A 17,308-nucleotide genomic window follows, 5' to 3' on the forward strand; every position below is an offset into this window, starting at 1 on the left:
TCACAAATGGAGCAAGGGAAGGACTATCTGTACGCTTCCATATGAGCCCTAATTCCTCTTGGCTTTGTGGTACTTATGCAAAGTGCACATTGGCAGCAGTAGAATCGTCCTACTGTCAGCTATAAATCATTTTTCTCTTAATTTTCTCAATAATATTTCATGAAAAGAACATTTTATTTTCTCATTTCACTTAACGAAGCATCTCCACAACACTTGCTTGTTGATTGAACCTACTGGTAACAAATCTACCAATGTGTCCCTGAATTACTTTGATGTCTTCCTTTAATCAACCAAGTGGGGATCCCAAACATTCAGTAATGAGTTGCACAGGAATTTTGCATATGGTCTCCTTTGCAGAAGAGATACACTTTTGTAAAATTCTCCCAATTAACTGAAGCTGACGATTGACCTTCCTATTACTACCCTTATGGGTTCGTTTGTGCTCATACCATTTTACATGGGTTTGCTAGGTTATGCATAGCTACTGATCTGAATTAACTTAGATTTTTGTGCATTTAGAGCAAGCTGCCATTCATCACTTCAAATAGAAATTTTGTCTAAGTCATCCAGTATCCTTCTACAGCCACTTAACACTGATACTTTCCTGTATGCTGTCTCATATCCATCAGCAAACAGTAGAAGATTGCTGCTCACTGTATCCACACTAACAAAGTAGAACCCTTTTTTAATCACAACTTTATTTTTAACTATTATCCCAAGCAACTACACTTCACAAAAATCAAACAATCATATTTGTGTGAGGTTCTGATTTGCAGCCTTTAAATACCTTTAAAAAATCATGTTTTGGCACATTAGTTGTTGGTCACTTTGTTATTGAAACACTACCAAATTGTCGAACTAAGAAAAACTTTGATTACACATCATGGCTACTAACATGGTCATTTGAATTAAAATCACTCTTGTTGGTGTTGTATCAAAACTGCAAAATGTACAAAAGTAACAAAGTTACCATGAGGCAATATGTTGTCAGGGCAAAGGATAAGACAAGTCATTTTTATTGTCGAGGATGGCTTGTTTGGCCAAAACTGGTAATGTTTCAGAAAAGAAGTAACACACAGCTATGTTTCCAAATCGTGATTTTTGAAATCTCAAAAGCAGTATATTAGCATTGTCTAACTATACAGTGTGATGTGCTTGGGGCAGTGTTCATTGATCCTGCATCTAAATAGATTGGGGTCTTAAACACTCAGTAGAATGTTCACAGATGTTTGCAAGATAATAAGAAGCAAGGGAAACTAAAAAGGCTTGATAAGGGTGAAAAACTGGACAAAGTAGCTAAAACGTCCAAAAATAAGCATCATCCAAGAAACTTGGAAGGACAGAATACAGACCTAAAAATTGGTTTTCTAAATACTCAAGGACTGAACGGCAAGGAACTGGTACTAAATGATTTTTCATCAGTGAATAAATTTGACTTGTGTTTAAGTGAACATTGGGCCACTGAAGCCGAACTTTCATACTGTAAGTTAGAAAATTATAGTCTATTAAACAGTTACTGCAGAAGAGTGCACAACAGAGGTGGTGTACCAATCTATGCTGACACATCAGTGGACGGCTTAATTGATACCTTAGATTTAGATTATCTATGTGAAGAACAGAATTTTGAGGCCACTAGTATAGTTATTAGTAGTATGAAACTAATAGTAGTATTATTGCACAGGTCTCCCAGTGGTATTATTAGTGTTTTCTGAGAAAAATTGGACATCCTCTTATGTACACTTACTGAGAACAAATTTACCAACTATGACATTGTAATAGGTGGTGATCTTAATTCGGATTTTAACATGTTGACTGATAAACGTAGTGTTAGTGACCTGAAAAACCTATTGCGGCAGTTCAACCTACAGTATACTAACTATAAACCTACCAGGGAACTAGCATGTTTAGACTATATATTTGTTAACTTTAAATATGCCCAAGATCAATGTGATGTAACAGTGTTCCCTTTTTCAGACCACAGATCAGTGTACTTTATATATGCAAATAGGATCAGCTCTGTCACTCCTAGTGATGCATCATCCAAATCAGAAATGGTGACCACTAGGCCAATGAGTGAAAGAAGACTTGATAAGTTTAAGAAATCTCTTGCAGATACGGCTTGGTTTTTCCAGAAAAATGATAGTAATATTTGTGCACCAAAAAATTCAACAGCTAAGATAATATTTAAACACTTTTTTAACTCATTTCTGCAAATGTTCAATGACAGTATTCCCATCAGAAGATGCAAGATAACAGATAGTGGCTGTAAAAAAAAAAGGGGGTCAAAAAAGAAAAAAATCTTGGTACACAAAAACGCTGTCTGATATGAAAGGTCATGTAATGACTGTGCTAGATATATACAAAAATACTATGACTGATAATGCAAAATCCTCATATGTAAAATGTAGAAATGATTATAAAAAAAGCAGTTGTTAAAGCAAATAAGGCACACAATGTCCAATGCATTGAGAGTGCTAACAATAAATACCATAAACAGCGTTGTGAAAGAACAACGAAAGGTCAAACTCAGCATCTCTTCACAAGATTTCAACGAGTATTTTATTAAATCTGTGGAGGAATCAAGCAATTGTATTAGTAAGCCTAATGTAAGTGCAGCTGAACTATTAGAAAGAAACTATCATGGAAGAGCCTATGACAATATTCTCACTTTTCTGAGGTTACACAACTACTATTTTAAAAATAGTTAGGACCTTCAAGTCACCAGATAGTGTTGATATTTATGACATGTTATGCAACTTGCTGAAAAAAGAATTGATTCTATTGTGTATCCATTGACCCACTGCATAAATAAATGTATATCAGGGGGCTACTTTCCAGAGGAGCTGAAACTATATAGGGTGGTCCCTGTCTACAAAAAGGGTGACAAAGACAACCCTGCAAGCTTCAGACCAATATCAATTGTTCCAGTCTTGGCCAAAATAATGGAATATATCATATACTATCAGCTGTCAACCCACTTCGAAAAACTTGGAATATTTAATGAATCACAATATGGATTTAGAAAAAAATTATCAACAGTTGATGCAATAGACTCCGTAATTAAATATATACTTAGAGTGTTTGAGGAGAAAGGCTATGCTCAGGCCACTTTTTGTGACCTGAGTAAAGCATTTGACTGTGTAGGACACGATACACTGCTAGCGCAAATTCCATTTATATGGCATCAGGGAAAACAGCGTAAAACTATTAACATCATATCTCCAAGACCGTAGGCAAGTTGTGTGTATTGGCTCAGAAAAGTCTACTGAGAAACATACTAGGATGGGAGTTCCGCAGGGCTCTGTCTTGGGACCATTTTTGTTTTTGGTTATGATAAATGACTTAACCCCCTTTATAAGTTTCAGTACGGTCCTATTTGCAGATGACACAACCTCCCTAAACTACAATTATGACCTGAATAAGCTAAAAGATTCTGTGGACAATACACTTGCCCAAGCAAAGTATTGGTAAGTCAAATGGTTTTCTCCTGAATGGGAACAAGACACAAATAATGTTATTTAGCCTAAGGGACAAAAGCCCTGTTAATGATCCCAGCTATGTAAAGTTTTTTGGGATTACTTAGACAGTAAATTCTCCTGGGAACAACACATAAAATATATTAGTATCAAACGGTCTAGAGTAATTTATTTATTAAGATGCCTTATAAAATATGTACCAGCAGCCTAAGTTAAGACTTCGTATTTTGCATTCTTCCAAAGTATTGTATCATATGGACTTATTCTCTGGGGAACCTCAAGCCATGTTCAAAATATATTACTTCTGCAGAAGAAAGCAAATCAGAGTCATTACATGTTCCCAGCATAAAGCCCATTGTAAGCCATTGTTCACCGAACTCAAAATAATGACTGTTATAAATCTGTACATATACCAAGTGTTAATCTGTACAAAAAATAATCTACATGAAGTAAAACGTAGAAATAATATCCATGGTCACAACACAAGGAAAAACAAGTCCATATAGACATCATACTGTAGACTAGCAAAGACAGTCAGTAGCTATGAACTAGTGGGCCATAAACTATTTAATAAGCTTCCGCAGACAGTACAAGATCTTCCAGAGTGTGAATTTAGGAAAACATTAAATAAGTGGCTTGTTGCCAACCCCTTTTATGAATTAAAAAAATTCTTTGACTGGGACATTGAATTGTAAGTCACTAATGCTTTATTATTCTGTTTATTAATGTAACGATTGTGCTGTGCAAAAATTTGTCTATTGCCGTAATGGCCTAAGACAATAAAATTATCTGATCTTATATAACTATTGACTCAGATAATAATAAAATATTTTTCTCCAGAAGTTAATAATATTTTAGCTTTTGTGCGTCTTCATAAAACAAAATTCTCAAATATTTTATAAATTCAGTTGTTGCGACACACACACACACACACACACACACACACACACATATATGCCAACGTCATCTCTGGGTGCTAAAGCTAGATTCTGCCTCTGCATTCTTACACACTGTGGCTGCATCTGAGGTAAGTAGCGGTCTTTGCTGGAGTGGGTAGCGACCTTAATGGAAGAGGTGTGGGGGTGGGTAGGAGGAGGGAAAGCAGGATTGAGGTGAAGTAAATTATAGTGCTGCCTGTGATGGTGTGAAAGGAAGTAGTGGGTACAGGATAGGGCCGGTAGTGCAGCACTGGGAAGCAGTGCTGTAGATGGTGGGGAAGAGGATGTGGGGAAACGAGAGAGGATAGAAGTACAGAAGGGAAATGGATTATGTAGATGCATTGAAGGCCTGAGTAATAATGGGGTGGGAGCAGGGAAGAGAATAGGCAGGTGGAGGACAGAGACTTGCAATGGTTGAGGCCAAGTGGATTACAAGAAGGAAAGATAAGTTTCAGGGAGAGTTCTCAACTGCAGATCATGAAAGCTGGTGTTGGTGGGAATAATGCAGGTGGCACAGGCTGTGAAGCAGATGTTAATGTGAAGCACATTTTGATGGGCACATGCTCAGCAACTGGATGGTCCAGCTGTCTCTCTGCCACAGTTTGGTGGTGACTATTCACGCAGAGACAGGGTGATAGTTGTCATGCCCACATAGAATGCAGCAGAGTGGTTACAGCTATTTTAGTATATCATATGTTTGCTTTTACGGGTGGCCTTGCCTTTGATGGGGTAGGAGATGCCTGTGTCAAGACTGGGGTAGGTGATAGTGGGAGGCTTTATGGGACAGATCTTCATCTAGGTCTACTGCAGGGACACAACCCATGAGGCAAAGTGTTGAGAGCAGGGGTGGAGTAGGGGTGAACAAGGATATTGCGTAAATTGGGTGAGCAGCAGAATACCACTTTGGGAGGTGTGGGGAGGCTATTTCTCATTTCAGGGCAGAGGAGAGGTAACCAAACCCTTGGCAGAGAACATGGATCAGTTCCACCAGTCCTGGGTCGTACTGAGTCAAGAGGGGCTGTTCCTATGTGCCTAGACACTGGGTATGTGGGAAATAATAGATAACTGGGGAGACAAGGCATAGTAAGTCTTTTTGTAGACAAGGTGGGGAGAGTAATTTTGGTCTGTGAAGTGCTTAGACCCTTGGCATATTTGGTTAGGAACTGCTCATCACTACAGATGTGATGACCCAGGGCAGCTAGGCCGTATGGAAGGGCTTCTTAGTGTGGAATGGGTGGTAGCTGTCGAAGTGGAGGTATTGTTGGTGGTTGGTAGGTCTGATGTGGCTGGAGGACTGATTTAGCCATCCTTGAAATGGAAGTTGATATTAAGGAAAGTATCATGCTGGACTGAAGAGGACCAGTTGAAACAAATGGAATTGGTTGTTATTTTTTGTGGGCTTATGTACTTTTGGAAGCATGTAGGATGTAGGAGTGCACCTTTAACACACCTCCACCACTCCCAACACTACATTTTCACCACCACCCTACCAGTCAAACTCAATTCAGAACCTGACTCAGTTACTTCTCCATCTAATTGTGATCCATCTCTACTACTACCAAATCATCCCTTGTTAACTTTTCAGAATTTCCTAACCTCGAGCCTTGCCTCACCATCATTCCCAAAATCCATCAATGTGGAAATCAACCTCACAATCTCAGAAAGGACCACAATCCTCCACCCGCAAACTGATACCAACCTTATAATCTCAACTGATGTCAAAGGCTCCACCACTGTCGTTATGAACTGCGGGGATTATTTCACAGAGAGACTCTACCAGCTGTAGGATACACCTGTGTAAAATGTCTGCCACAGTCACACCATTGCAGAAATCTAGCAGGATCTCCAGTCCTTCCTCTAATCCTTAGATCCGTCTCAGAATGTCTCCACTGAGTCCATCTCTCTTCTCCCCCACAACTCCCTGCATCCCCACTTTCTATATGCTTCATGAAATATATAACCCCAACCACCCATTATGCCTATTGTGGCTGGTTACTGTGCCCCTACATAGAGAATATCTATCGTTAAGGTACCAACACATTCAGCCTCCCCCCTGCGGGTCCGGGGATTAGAATAGGCCCGAGGTATTCCTGCCTGTCGTAAGAGGCGACTAAAAGGAGTCCATCCCCCTCACGGGGGTAGTTAGCGCCTGCGTCCGGAGACGGACGGTTTCACGACCTATAATCGTGGTCTTTTTGGTTTTAAACTTCTCGTTTCTTCCTTCCTTTTGTTGGTCCCTTTCTTTGCTCTTCTCCACCTCACTGTCTTCCTTACTCTTTCCCTTGACTTCTCCTTGCCTTCTCATTGCTTTTTTCTCCTTGCCTTCTCATTGCCTTTTTCTCCTTGCCTTCTCATTGCCTTTTTCTCCTTGCCTTCTCATTGCCTTTTTCTCCTTGCCTTCTCATTGCCTTTTTCTCCTTGCCTTCTCATTGCCTTTTTCTCCTTGCCTTCTTCTCCTTGCCTTCTCTGGTCTCCGCCTCGGCGTTTGAGACAGTCTGTCCTCTTTCTCCCTCTCTCTCTTCTTTTTCCTCTTCTTCCTTCCTCCCTGTGCGTGTCTGAAGGCCGACGCACGCGTTCGCACGCGTAGCCGGTGACGGGGTAACGCGTAAGTCCCCGCCCTGGGTAGACATGTAAGGCACGCGCGTACCCCCTGGTAAAGGCAAGGCCCGGGGAGGGGTGATTGCCTGAGCTGATACCTTCTGACCATGCCGATTGGTCCCTCCGTCTGTTTCTCGGGAGGTGTGACCTGAGGTGTAAACATTCACCTAAGGCGGGAGTGCCCTCTGAGAGGGTCCCCACAAGGAAGGAGCGCGCCATCGGAGACGCTGGCAATCATGGGGGATTCCTCCGCAATGGATTCTACTCCATCGCTTTCGACTTCGACCCAAAAACGGAAACGTGACCAGCCAACAGTGACAAAAGTACTACCGCCTGCCCCACAGTTCCTCGTAGTTTCTCGCACTGAGGACGGAAAGGATTTTTCCTCTGTCAACCCTTTTGTTATTCAGAAGGGCGTTGATGCCATAGCCGGATCTGTCAAATCTTGTACCAGGTTGCGTAACGGCACCTTATTACTAGAAACTGAGAGTGCCTTTCAGGCACAAAAACTGCTTCGGGCCACCCTCCTGTACACGTTCCCTGTCCGGGTGGAGGCCCACCGTACTTTGAATTCGTCTCGTGCTGTAGTGTATACTAGCTCCCTCGACGGATTGACTGACGAGGAGCTTCAATCTTTCCTCGCTGAGCAGGGCGTGACGGCTGTCCATCGGGTCATGAAAAAGGTCAACAGCGACCTTGTACCGACCCGGACACTCTTCTTGACCTTCGATAGTGTTAAGCTGCCATCGCGCATCAAGGCGGGCTACGAGGTTATTTCTGTTCGCCCCTATGTCCCGACACCTACGCGCTGCTACCAGTGTCAGCGTTTCAGTCACACTCGACAGTCTTGTTCCAATGCGGCTAAATGTGTCACTTGTGGCAGGGATGCCCATGAGGGTGACTGTCCACCTCCGTCTCCTCATTGTGTGAACTGTCAGGGTGACCATGCCGCATCCTCCCGCGACTGTCCTGTCTATAAGGACGAACGTTGCATCCAAGAAATTCGTGTCAAAGAGAAAGTGTCCACCTCGGCTGCTCGCAAGCTATTGGCTAGTAGGAAGCCCACGCTGCTCCCAGCGGGGAAATATAGTACTGTCCTCGCCTCTCCTCGGACTACCCGGGAGGTCGCAACCCAGACATGCGATCTGACCTTCAGCACCACGGTCGTCCGTTCGGCCAGTGCTAAGATCGCGCAGTCGACGTCTCCTCTTCCTCCCATCCCACCACAGACACCAGCCACTTCCTCAGCTTCTGCTAAGTCGAAGACCCCGAAGTCAGATGCACGGTCCTTCAAGAAGGAACCATCCCGTGCAGACTTCCTCCGTCCCTCGACCTCCCAGCCTTCGACCGGTACTTCCACCAAACGTCCTTCCAAAAAGGCGCATAGGAAGCACAGTTCTCCTTCTCCGCCACGGCGCATCTCTTCTCCTGCGCCACCCAGCGGTTGCCGCCCCAGGCCGTCATCCATTTCGCCTGGCCGCACCGCCGGTAGCCGTACATCTGGCCGTTCACCGGCGGAGGAAGCTCCCCCTCCCGGCCATCCTCCCGAGATGGCCGATGACCCTATAGACCCCATGGACGATGACTGTCCGCCTACTGATAGCGGCGGCAGTGCTCGCTCGAAGCCAGGCCCTAAGCGGCCTTCGAGGTGACCCCTTCTCTCATCTTCCTTTTCTTACGATGGCACTTATTCACTGGAATATTCGCAACATTCGCTCCAACCGAGAGGACTTGAAGTTGCTGCTCCGCTTGCATCGTCCGCTCGTCGTAGCCCTCCAGGAAACGAAGCTACGCCCATGCGATCACATTGCCTTGGCACACTACACCTCTGTGCGTTTTGACCTACCCCCTATGGTAGGAATCCCAGCTCATGGAGGGGTTATGTTGCTGGTCCGGGATGATATTTACTACGATCCCATCACATTGCACACCGGCCTGCAGGCAGTCGCCATCCGCATTACTCTCCCCACTTTTACGTTTTCCTTTTGTACCGTTTACACTCCCTCGTCATCTGCCGTTACCAGGGCAGACATGATGCAACTTATTGCTCAGCTACCTGCACCGTTTTTGTTAACTGGAGACTTCAATGCCCACCATCCCCTTTGGGGTTCTCCAGCCTCCTGCCCGAGGGGCTCCTTGTTAGCAGACCTTTTCAACCAGCTCAATCTTGTCTGCCTTAATACTGGCGCCCCTACTTTTCTTTCGGACACATCTCATACCTATTCCCATTTAGACCTCTCTATATGTACTCCCCAACTTGCACGCCGGTTTGAGTGGTATGCACTTGCTGATACATATTCGAGCGACCACTTCCCGTGTGTTATCCATCTCCTGCAGCATACTCCCTCTCCGTGCTCCTCTAGTTGGACCATCTCCAAGGCAGACTGGGGGCTCTTTTCTTCCAGGGCGACCTTTCAGGATCAAACCTTCACAAGCTGCGATCGTCAGGTCGCACACCTCACGGAAGTCATTCTCGCTGCTGCTGAATATTCCATCCCTCACCCTACTTCTTCTCCACGTCGCGTACCGGTCCCCTGGTGGACCGCAGCATGTAGAGACGCTTTACGTGCTCGTCGACGTGCTTTACGCACCTTTAAACGCCACCCTACAGTGGCGAATTGTATTAATTATAAACGATTACGTGCTCAGTGTCGTCGTATTATTAACGAAAGCAAGAAAGCCAGCTGGGCTGCTTTCACAAGCACCTTCAACAGTTTTACCCCTTCTTCTGTTGTCTGGGGTAGCCTGCGCCGGCTATCAGGCACTAAGGTCCACTCCCCAGTTTCTGGCTTGAAGGTCGCGAATGAAGTCCTTGTGGCCCCTGAGGCTGTCTCCAATGCCTTCGGCCGCTTTTTCGCCGAGGTTTCGAGCTCCGCTCATTACCACCCTGCCTTCCTCCCCCGCAAACAGGCAGAGGAGGCTAGGCCACCTGACTTTTGCTCCTCGAATTGTGAAAGTTATAATGCCCCATTCACCATGCGGGAACTCGAAACTGCACTTGGCCGATCACGGTCCTCCGCTCCAGGGCCTGATTCTATTCATGTTCAGATGCTGAAGAACCTTTCTCCTGCGGGTAAAGGTTTTCTTCTTCGTACATACAATCGCATCTGGATTGAGGGACATGTTCCCGCATGCTGGCGCGAGTCTATTGTTGTCCCGATTCCTAAGCCGGGGAAGGACAAGCACTTGCCTTCCAGTTATCGACCTATCTCACTTACCAGCTGTGTCTGTAAAGTGATGGAGCGAATGGTTAACTCTCGATTGGTTTGGCTGCTCGAGTCTCGACGCCTACTTACCAATGTCCAATGTGGATTTCGTAGGCGCCGCTCTGCTGTTGACCATCTGGTTACCTTGTCGACCTTCATTATGAATAACTTCTTGCGGAAGCGCCCGACCGCGGCTGTGTTCTTTGATTTGGAGAAGGCTTACGACACCTGTTGGAGGGCAGGCATTCTCCGCACCATGCATACATGGGGCCTTCGCGGTCGCCTCCCTCTTTTTATTCGTTCCTTTTTAATGGATCGACAGTTCAGGGTACGTGTGGGTTCTGTCCTGTCCGACACCTTTCGCCAGGAGAATGGGGTGCCACAGGGCTCAGTTTTGAGCGTCGCTCTGTTCGCCATCGCGATCAATCCAATAATGGATTGCCTCCCAGCTGATGTATCAGGCTCCCTTTTTGTGGACGATTTTACCATCTATTGCAGCGCGCAGCGTACACGTGTCCTGGAGCGCTGTCTTCAGCGTTCTCTTGACCGTCTTTACTCCTGGAGTGTCGCCCATGGCTTCCGTTTTTCTGCCGAGAAGACGGTCTGTCTTAACTTCTGGCGCTACAAAGAGTTTCTCCCACCGTCCTTACGACTTGGTCCCGTTGCTCTCCCACTCGTGGAGACAACCAAATTTTTAGGTCTTACCTTTGACAGGAAACTTAGCTGGTCTCCACATGTGTCATATTTGGCCGCCCGTTGTACCCGTTCTTTAAATGTCCTCCGTGTTCTCAGTGGTATGTCGTGGGGTGCGGATCGAACCGTCCTACTTCGTCTATATCGGTCGATCGTCCGCTCCAAGCTGGATTATGGGAGCTTCGTATACTCCTCTGCACGGCCATCCATCTTACGCCGCCTCAACTCCATACAACATCGGGGTTTACGACTTGCGATCGGAGCATTTTATACCAGTCCCGTAGAGAGTCTTCATGCTGACGCTGGCGAATTGCCACTCACTTACCGGCGCGATATACTGCTTTGTCGGTATGCCTGTCGGCTACTGTCAATGCCCGACCATCCGTCTTATCGTTCCTTTTTTGACGACTCTCTTGACCGTCAATATAGGTTGTATGTCTCAGCCCTGCTACCCCCTGGAGTTCGCTTTCGTCGCCTCCTTCAACACCTTAATTTTTCACTCCCTGCAACCTTTCGAGTGGGCGAGAGCCACACGCCACCTTGGCTCCAGGCTCAGGTCCGCGTTCACCTTGACCTCAGCTCGCTCCCAAAAGAGGTCACCCCCAGTTCGGTCTACCACTCCCGTTTTTTGGAACTTCGTTCGAAGTTCATCAACATGACTTTCATTTATACAGATGGCTCTAAGACCAATGACGGGGTCGGGTGCTCCTTTATAGTCGGGGCACAAAGTTTCCAATACCGGCTCCATGATCATTGTTCGGTCTTCACAGCTGAGCTCTTTGCCCTCTACCAGGCTGTTCTTTACATCTGCCGCCACTGACATTCTGCTTATGTCATCTGCTCAGATTCCCTGAGCGCCATCCAGAGCCTCAGTGATCCGTACCCGGTTCACCCTTTCGTACACCGGATCCAACGCTCTCTTCAGCGGCTGGTGGACGTCGGTCCGCCGGTTAGCTTTATGTGGGTTCCTGGCCATGTCGGTATCCCTGGGAACGAAGCTGCAGATGCCGCGGCCAAGGCTGCGGTCCTCCAGCCTCGGACAGCTTCTTGTTGTGTCCCTTCGTCCGATTTTAGCAGGGTCATTTGTCGGCGCGTTGTGTCGCTGTGGCATGCCGATTGGGCTGCACTTACCGACAACAAGCTTCGGGCCTTAAAACCTCTTCCCGTGGCTTGGACGTCCTCCTCACGCCCTTCTCGGCGGGAGGAGGTCGTTTTAGCAAGGTTAAGGATTGGACACTGCCGGTTCAGCCATCGCCATCTGCTGACGGCTGCGCCGGCGCCGTTCTGCCCATGTGGGCACTTGCTGACAGTTAGACACATTTTAATGTCCTGTCCCGATCTTAACCAACTGCGCCTCGATCTTAACCTGCCTAATACTTTCGATGCCGTTTTAGCGGATGACCCACGAGCAGCTGCTCGTGTTCTTTGTTTTATCAATTTGACACACCTCGCTAAGGACATTTGATGTTGTTTTTTAATCCTATGCCTGTCAGTCTCTTTTAGCGTGTTTTCCCTTTTAGTTGTTGTCCACTTGTGCCTCGCGGTGCATTTTTAGAGTAGTCAGGGCGCTAATGACCATTGAAGTTGTGCGCCCTAAAACCACAAAAAAAAAAAAAAAAAAAAAAACATTCAGCCTGTAAAGACACGAACCATTTCCCCTTCTGACTATTCACAGTTTCTGTTCTTTTACCACCCACTGCCCTGCTTGTCACTGTCGATACCACCTCCCTCCTACATTAATGTCCCCAATGCCTAAGACCTTGTCATTATTGAGTGCTATGCTACCCCTCCCAGTTTCTGATAGATTCTAAACCAACCACCATGACCAACTTTACCTTCACCCACAATCATTTGCACTATTGAGGCACCACATACAAACTTGCCTGTGGTATACAATTAGGCAGCCCGATGGCACCATCCTGAGCTAATAGAGTCATGTGCCATCTAGAGAAGTCCTTCCTGTCCACCCAGATTCCCAACACCCTCATGAGGTGCAGATTCATTAATGACATCTTCATGATTTATTTATTTACACATCAAGCTCTTTAGGACCAAATTGAGGAGCAAATCTCCAAGATCATGGACCATGTCAGTACATGAAATTACAACATAAAAGTGATAACAGATAAAAATAAAGTTTATGAACCCGAAAAAAGTCAATCCATAAGTTTAAGTAAATGCAATCAACAATACAACAAGAATCAGCTTAATTTTTCGAGGAACTCCTTGACAGAATAGGAGGAGTGACCCATGAGAAAACTCTTCACTTTCGATTTGAAAGCGTGATTTTTTAATTCGAGTGGTAGATTATTGAAAATGGATGCTGCAGCATACTGCACACCTTTCTGCACAAGACTTAAGGAAGTCCGATCTAAATGCAGGTTTGATTTCTGCTGAGTATTAACCGAATGAAAGCTGCTTATTCTTGGGAATAAGCAAATATTGTTAACAAGAAATGACAGTAAGGAATATATATATATATTGAGTGGCCAATGTCAAAATACCCAGACTTGTGAACTTACACCACTTATTGCCGGAACTGCTCATTTCTGAGTCAAAAATACACTCCTGGAAATGGAAAAAAGAACACATTGACACCGGTGTGTCAGACCCACCATACTTGCTCCAGACACTGCGAGAGGGCTGTACAAGCAGTGATCACACGCACGGCACAGCGGACACACCAGGAACCGCGGTGTTGGCCGTTGAATGGCACTAGCTGCGCAGCATTTGTGCACCGCCGCCGTCAGTGTCAGCCAGTTTGCCGTGGCATACGGAGCTCCATCGCAGTCTTTAACACTGGTAGCATGCCGCGACAGCGTGGACGTGAACTGTATGTGCAGTTGACGGACTTTGAGCGAGGGCATATGGTGGGCATGCGGGAGGCCGGGTGGACGTACCGCCGAATTGCTCAACACGTGGGGCGTGAGGTCTCCACAGTACATCGATGTTGTCGCCAGTGGTCGGCGGAAGGTGCACGTGCCCGTCGACCTGGGACCGGACCGCAGCGACGCACGGATGCTCGCCAAGACCGTAGGATCCTACGCAGTGCCGTAGGGGACCGCACCGCCACTTCCCAGCAAATTAGGGACACTGTTGCTCCTGGGGTATCGGCGAGGACCATTCGCAACCGTCTCCATCAAGCTGGGCTACGGTCTCGCACACCGTTAGGCCGTCTTCTGCTCACGCCCCAACATCTTGCAGCCCGCCTCCAGTGGTGTCGCGACAGGCGTGAATGGAGGGACGATGGAGACGTGTCATCTTCAGCGATGAGAGTCGCTTCTGCCTTGGTGCCAATGATGGTCGTATGCGTGTTTGGCGCCGTGCAGGTGAGCGCCACAATCAGGACTGCATACGATCGAGGCACACAGGGCCAACACCCAGCATCATGGTGTGGGGAGCGATCTCCTACACTGGCCGTACACCACTGGTGATCGTCGAGAGGACACTGAATGGTGCACGGTACATCCAAACCGTCATCGAACCCATCGTTCTACCATTCCTAGACCGGCAAGGGAACTTGCTGTTCCAACAGGACAATGGACGTCCGCATGTATCCCGTGCCACCCAACGTGCTCTAGAAGGTGTAAGGCAACTACCCTGGCCAGCAAGATCTCCAGATCTGTCCCCCATTGAGCATGTTTGGGACTGGATGAAGCGTCGTCTCACGCGGTCTGCACGTCCAGCACGAACGCTGGTCCCACTGAGGCGCCAGGTGGAAATGGCATGGCAAGCCGTTCCACAGGACTACATCCAGCATCTCTACGATCGTCTCCATGGGAGAATAGCAGCCTGCATTGCTGCGAAAGGTGGATATACACTGTACTAGTGCCGACATTGTGCATGCTCTGTTGCCTGTGTCTATGTGCCTGTGGTTCTGTCAGTGTGATCATGTGATGTATCTGACCCCAGGAATGTGTCAATAAAGTTTCCCCTTCCTGGGACAATGAATTCACGGTGTTCTTATTTCAATTTCCAGGAGTGTATCATTTTAGAATAGAAAGAGTTACCCCAAAATATAATACCATACAACATAAGCAAATGAAAATAAGCAAAGAAGACTAATTTTCGTGTTGAACGATCACTCACTTCAGATACCATTTGAATAGTAAAAATGGCAGCATTAAGTCTTTGAACAAGATCCTGAATGTGGGTTTTCCACAACTATCTATCTGAACACCTAGAAATTTGAACTGTTCAGTTTCACTAATCATATGCCCATTCTGTGAAATTAAAATGTCAGGTTTTGTTGAATTGTATGTTAGAAACAGTAAAAACTGAGTCTTGCTGTGATTTAGTGTTAGTTCATTTTCTACAAGCCATGAACTTATGTCATGAACTGCACTATTTGAAACTGAGCCAGTGTTGCACACAACATCCTTTACTACCAAGCTAGTGTCACCAGCAAACAGAAATATTTTAGAGTTACCTGTCCCCCACTTGACTGTACCCCAATCAGACCCCACATCACAGCCGTTATCAGCATTGTGAATAATGACCTTTCGCTGCCTGTTGCTAAAGTAAGAGGTGAAACAATAAACAATTGTGAGCTACTCCCCATATTCCATAATGGTCCAACTCTAGAGCTATATTTTGTGATCAACACAATCGAATGCCTTAGTTACATCAAAAATATGCCTAGCGTTCGAAACCTTGTGTTTAACCCATCCAGTACCTCACAAAATAAAAGACAATATTGCATTTTCAGTTGTTAAGTGACTTCTAAAGCCGAACTGTACATTTGTTATCAAATTGTGTGATATAAAATGATCAATTATCCTTACATACACAGCCTTTTCAGTAACTTTAGCAAACACTGATGGGATAGAAATAGGTGTAAAATTATCTACATTATCCCTTTCTCCCCTTTTATAAAGCAGCTTTACTACTGAATACTTTAACCGTTCAGGAAACTGACCATTCCTAAAGGAAGAATTACAAATATGGCTAAATACACGGCTAACATGTGCAGCACAGTACTTTAATATTCTGCTAGGCACTCCATCATAACCATGAGAGTCCTTGGTCTTCAGTGATTTAATTATTGACTCAAGAGGGAGACTATCTGTATCACAGAGTATTTCAGACATCAGTCTCTGAAAGGCATTTGCCAAGGAAGTTATGATTCCCTGTAGAAACTAAATTTTTATTTAATTCACCAGCAATGCTCAGAAAATAATTGTTAAGTACTGTACATATATCTGATTTATCAGTAACAGAAATATTTTTACTGCGAACTGACTTTATGGTGTCGACCCTGTGCTGCTGACCAGACACTTCTTCACAACTGACAATATGGTTTTAATTTTATCCTGTGAATTAGCTATTCTATTTGCACACCACATAACTCTTTGCCTTCCTAATAACATTTTTAAGCACCTTACAATACTGTTTGTAATGGGCTGCTGTAGCTTGATTGTGACTACTTCTAACATTCTGATATAATTCCCACTTTGTTCTACATGATACCCTTATCCCACTAGTCAGCCACCCGGGCTGCCCTAATGGAAAGCAACTCTCAAAGAGCATGGTATATGTGTTAAGGAAAGCATTATATTTATCATCTATGTTATCGGCACTATAAATATCGTACCACTCTTGCTCCTTGGCAAGGTTTAAAAACCTCTCTCTCTCTATATATATTTTTTTTATTAATTTTCCTACATAGTTTGTAATTAAATGTGACATATGTTTTGAGTACTAAAGCATTTTAGTGTTAAAATTTGTGCATCATGGTCTGAAAGGTCATTCACCCTTTTACTTACAGAATTCCCATCTTGTAATGAAGAATGAATAAAAATATTGTCTGTGGCTGTGCAACTGTTCCCCTGCACCCTAGTTGGAAAAAGCATAGTCTGCATCAGATCATATGAATTTATGAGATCTACCAACATTCTTTCTCTTGCACCACCGTATACAAAATTTATATTGAAGTCACCACATATAACTAATTTCAGGTACTTCCTACAAATTGATTCAAGAACCGTCTCTAGCTCGAGCAGGAATGCTCTGAAGTCAGAGTTAGGGGACCTATAAACAACAATTAGAAGTTTAGTTTCACTAAATTCAACTGACCCTGCACAACATTAGAATATCTGTTCAGTGCAGTGTTGTCATACATCTATCGACTCAAATGGAATACTGTTTTTTACATACATAACCATTCCCCCGCCCTGCAAGGAACTCTTTGAAAAACAGCCAACTAATATGTATCCTAGTAAAGGAAGCCTCTGAATTGTTAAATTATTTAAGTGGTGCTCTGATATACCAATAATTTCAGAGTCAACATCTTCTCTACTTGGAAACATTACATCCTCTGAAGGTGAGCCCTTAGTTAGAGGGACTTCCTTTTAGCAGGTATACCTATCAGCTGATTTCAGTCTAAAATAGGTGCAGC

General features: G+C 45.1%; 1 protein-coding gene across 1 annotated transcript in view; it reads left to right on the top strand.

Moving 5' to 3' along the window:
- The window catches only part of LOC126092045 (KIF-binding protein), a 126,290-nt gene that overhangs the window by 27,654 nt on the left and 81,328 nt on the right, over positions 1-17,308 (top strand). The window lies entirely within an intron of this gene.

This window comes from Schistocerca cancellata, chromosome 7 (genome assembly GCF_023864275.1).
Source record: "Schistocerca cancellata isolate TAMUIC-IGC-003103 chromosome 7, iqSchCanc2.1, whole genome shotgun sequence".
Classification (NCBI taxonomy): Eukaryota; Metazoa; Arthropoda; class Insecta; order Orthoptera; family Acrididae; genus Schistocerca; species Schistocerca cancellata.